Genomic DNA, 4824 nt, shown 5'->3' with positions numbered 1-4824 from the left:
AAAGAGCTTATCACTCAGTATAACACTACTCTTTTCCGAGAGGAAGTCTTATGGTTTCAAAAATCCAGATCTAAGCATATTCTTCTCGGGGATAAAAACACCAAATATTTCCATGTTTCTACTATTACTAAGAGAAGGAAACTCAAGATCAATGCCTTTAAAAACCATGAGAACATTAAGCAATTCAGATCCATTAGCTTGTGGAATGTCACTTATAAAATTTTAACCAAGCTTATAGTAGACAGGATTAGACCCCTTCTTGATAACCTTGTGGGCCCTAAATAGAGCAGCTTCATCCCAGGTAGAAGCATCATTGATAACATCATCATTACTCAAGAAATTCTGCATTCTTTAAGGTATACGAAAGGGAAAAGGGGAGGCATGATTTTTAAGATTGACTTAGGAAGCCTATGATAGGATATCCTGGGACTTTATTAGAGATACTTTACTTGATTTTAGGCTGAATAATACCTGGGTTAAGTTGATTATAAGTTGTGTTACTAATAAGAAGTTATCCATCTTGTGGAATGGGGAAATCATTGATGGTATTCATAATAAGAGAGGCCTTAGACATGGAGATCCGCTTTCACCTTATCTTTTTGTGCTTTGTATAGAAAGGCTATCCAACATGATTAATTATAAAGTGAAGGTAGGCTCTTGGAAAGGCATAAGGGCTTCTACAAACAACCCATCTTTGTTCCATTTGTTCTTTGCTGATGATCTTATCCTCTTTGCTCAAGCTACTCAAACCAATTGTGATACAATTATGGAAGTCCTCTCTGAATTCTGTAAAGTGTCTGGCCAGAAAGTCAACCTTTTTAAGTCTAACTAAACTCTTTGTCTCCCCTAACATTCCGATAAACCTGGCCAAATCCCTTAGCCTCCAAGCTGGGATTCCCCTCTCCCAAGATCTTGGCAAGTATCTAGACTCTCCTTTACTCCACCAGAAAGTTAGCAAGAACATGTTCAGTGAAACTCTTGAGAAAATGAAAACTAGACTTTCAGGTTGAAAAGCTCGAAATCTCAATGGCAGAACCATTCTTATTCAATCTATCACATCTGTTATGCCAACCATGGAACTCCGTAGAAAACTCTGTGATGAAATTGATAAAATCAATCGTAACTTTCTTTAGAGGGACACTGAAAGCCAAAAGAAGGTCCATTTGGTTAATTGGGATAGTGCGTGCAAGAGTAAAGCTGAAGGAGGTCTAGGTATTAGAAAGGTTAGAGACCAAAATGCAACCCCCCTTATTAAACTTGGGTGGAAATTGCTGAGTGATAAAAACAAACTCTGGTGCAGAGTGCTATATTCCAAATATCTTAATCACCATAACATCTATACTTGGCCCATGAGGAAGAAGTCTTCACATATCTGGAGAAGTATTTGTAAATACAGAGATGTCCTCAGAAAGGGGGTTAAATGGATTGTGGGCAATGGTAAGGATATTTCTCTCTAAAATGATTGGTGGTGTGGTAAACAACCTCTATCTCAATTGAACAGTAACTACCAAACAAATAACTTTGATAAGGTTAGTTCCATTCTTGATGATGAAGGTAATTGGGACACTGAGCAAATTGCTAACATTGTTAGCCACCAAGACCTTAATAAGATTCTCAAGATTTATAGGCCCAGATTTGTTACATTCACTGATGCCCCAGCTTGGGTTGGTTCTTCTTGTGGCAGTTTCACCATAGCCTCTGCTTATAAACTCATTACTAACTTTGATTTGAGTGATAGGGATTGGAAGTGGATTTGGAAAATTAAGATTCCTTAGAAATTGAAATGCTTTCTTTGGCTTATCTTAAAAGGTAGATTATTGACTAACCATCTGCGACTGGTGAGAAATATAGCTCCATCTGACAAATGCCCTAGATGTGGACAATCTAGAGAAGACATGGAACATTTATTAAGAGGTTGTGTTGTATCTAAAGAACTTTGGGTCCACTTCCAAAACAACAACTGGTGGGAAGAAGGGACTGAACAACCTCTAGTGGATCGGGTGACTCTGAACATGAAAAATACTAATACTCTTTATGAGGGTAAAAAACTATGACAACCCTCACTTCTGATTAGCATTAAATTGTGATTAAGCATGATAAGTAATTGATTAAGATGAAATCCTAAATTGTTGAGTGAGTGTGTTGTTTAGAATGCATTTCTATCTGTTTGTTACTGAATGATCTGTTCATGTTTTAATTTCGAACTGCGAATTGAAAGCCTTATCGGCGATCGATTCATAAATTGTTTTGTGTTATATGTTAATTAGGAATTATATGATTTTATGGTAGGTTTAATTAAAATTCAATTTGGAATGATTAAATTAGAATAAATCATGTTAAATTACATTAGCTACAGTTATTTACACTCTTGCTATTAGTGGGCCTTTCCAAGGCCATTTGCTTGACCTTATACTTGTTTGGCATCATCCTTCATCCATTTCAAGACCAAACCGTGAGTAAGAGGAGAGTAGGAGGAAAAAAATTGATTTCAACAAGAGTTGCTTGAGACTTAGGGGAGATTGAAGGAATTTCATATTTGAGCTACCAGATTTGGAATTCAAGACTTGATGTAGGAAATTCATTCCCTTAATTGTGAATTTAAGTTGTTGCATGCATGGTTCATGGAAAAATTGGTGATTAGAGTCAAGAAATAGTCTAAAGAGTTGAATTGAGAAACAATATTTGCATGCATGTCCATATCATTGAATCTTGAGATCATTTTCATGTGAATTTCCACATGCATGTCCATATTATGGTTATACTCTAGAAATTCACCATGTTTTTGAGTTCAATCTTGCAATTGATCATGCTTTGGAGCATTAGAGTTCTTAAGAACTCATGCATGTTATGTTATTGCATTGTTCTTCATGTTTACATTAAAATTTGTGTTCAATTGTCACACCTTTGGGCTTGATTTTATGAAATGATCTTCAAAACATGTTGTATTATGAGTTTCTAAGTGCTTTCCAGAAAATTGGCCCAAAAGGATGAGTTTTGGCATGTTTGATTCTTGGTTTGAGCTTTGGAAGCAAATCTGGAAAACCCAGATTTTGGCTTCCACGCTTGAGCGAAGGATTTCACGCTCGAGCGACCACCTTGGTCTTCAGAGCTCCGCTTGAGCGACGAAATGCTGGCTCGAGCGTATATTGCAAGCTCTCAAGTTTTTGCGTGTGAAGATGCATGCTCGAGCGACGATACCTACGCTTGAGTAAGGAACTGTGTCTCACGCTCGAGCGAGCATCGAGCAGAGAATTTCAGCATCCAGTACTTTTCATATTTTTTGCAGACCGCTTGAGCGAGGGAGTCTATGCTCGAGCGACCTCTCTATTTTGGTAAGCTCGCTCGAGTGGGGAAAGCCACGCTCGAGCGAGGCCCCTATTTTCAGCAAATTTTGAAAATGTTGTTAAGTGTATTTTTTTTCATCCTCATCTCATCCTAGGCATTCCTAGGCCATGTTTAAGGCATCTTAATGAGGATAATGCTATAAAACCACACCAAGTCAAGATAGGGGCTAAGTTATTAATCCCGAATGTGTAATTTAGTGTGTGTTCGTTCTGCAACTGTGTAGGGTTGGCACTCGAGGACGCTGATTAGCCTGCCTATAGCCCAGTAATCTGTGAGTAACAATATTGTAAAGATATATTCAAATTAAAATTATTTTCTGAATGATCGAATGTACTGTTTTCTGAAGTGACATAGTTTATTGAATGAATGTTTGTCCTATTTTATGAACTATACTCGTGGCATCCATAGCAACTTACTGTTACTATTACTGTTACTGTTACTGCTACTGTTACTGTTACTGTTATAGAGATCTCTGTTAGTTCCAATGTTTGGAACCAATACTGTTTACTGTTTCGATGGCCATCAACTGACTGTTCGGTCTATTAAGACTTACTGTATTGTTCTGCTATTGGATGTACCACGTATGATCGCTATGATTTCTGAATGACTGATATGGCATGAAACATGAGCCACTGATTGAATAACTGATCTACTGATACAAATGAATATTTTAATTACTGAAAGGGCATTCGTTCTTAACCCCTTTACACAGTTGTTATTCACTAAACTTTAGCTCACTGTTTATATATGTATGTAGGTGGCCAGGCACTAGATCGAAGCTAGGAGCGTCGAGTTAAGCTCATGTTTTGTCCAGCCAACCGTTGTACCTCACTTTGAGGTTCCGAGTCTGCTCAAGCCAAGGCTGTTTTTGGGGTGTTTCAGATTCACCATTTTGTCTCTGTTATGTATCGACTATTTAAGACTTGACTGTACAGTTATGGTGAGGGGATTAGGTCCCTAACCTGGATATTATGTGTATCTGATATGTATATATATGTTTATGGTTATGAATGTGGTTTTGTCCATAAAAGTCTTTTCCATTTCTGGTTTCCACAGCTCATTGGACATCTTTTATTTATTGTTTGGCTTCCGCCAGCCCCTTACTCTGTATTATTGTCTTTACTGTTAAGCAGGCCTTTGATAATTACGGATTACTAGCCGGTTACGATACTAAACCCATAGGGGCAGGTTTGGGTCGTGACAAAAACGGTACCTTGTTTTTATTATTACACTCTGGAAGGTCTGGATAGATCGCAATAAATTAGTCTTTCAAAATCTAAGCAGCTCAATCCAAACCAGTCTTAAAAACATTCATCATTATGTTCAAGAGATTGAAGAGGCTTTTTACTCCCCCTTCTACCCTAATCTTGTTTCCCTTAGACTAATTACATGAAATTTTCCAATTGCCGGTAAACTTAAACTCAACATAGATGGCTTGTTCAAAAGGAAATCCAGGCTAATCAGGATATGGGGGCCTTT

At 37.6% G+C, this 4824-nt stretch overlaps 1 long non-coding RNA gene across 1 annotated transcript; it reads left to right on the top strand.

Moving 5' to 3' along the window:
* The first annotated feature begins 3299 nt into the window (after positions 1-3299).
* On the top strand, positions 3300-4375 carry LOC145822509 (uncharacterized). Its single transcript, XR_014363846.1, has 2 exons — positions 3300-3616; positions 4103-4375. It is a non-coding gene; the product is annotated as an uncharacterized LOC145822509 (long non-coding RNA).
* The last annotated feature ends 449 nt before the right edge of the window (positions 4376-4824 follow it).

This window comes from Camellia sinensis, chromosome 3, assembly GCF_055761805.1.
Source record: "Camellia sinensis isolate YWXY chromosome 3, ASM5576180v1, whole genome shotgun sequence".
NCBI lineage: Eukaryota > Viridiplantae > Streptophyta > Magnoliopsida > Ericales > Theaceae > Camellia > Camellia sinensis.
This window is presented reverse-complemented; position numbering and strand designations above follow the sequence as displayed.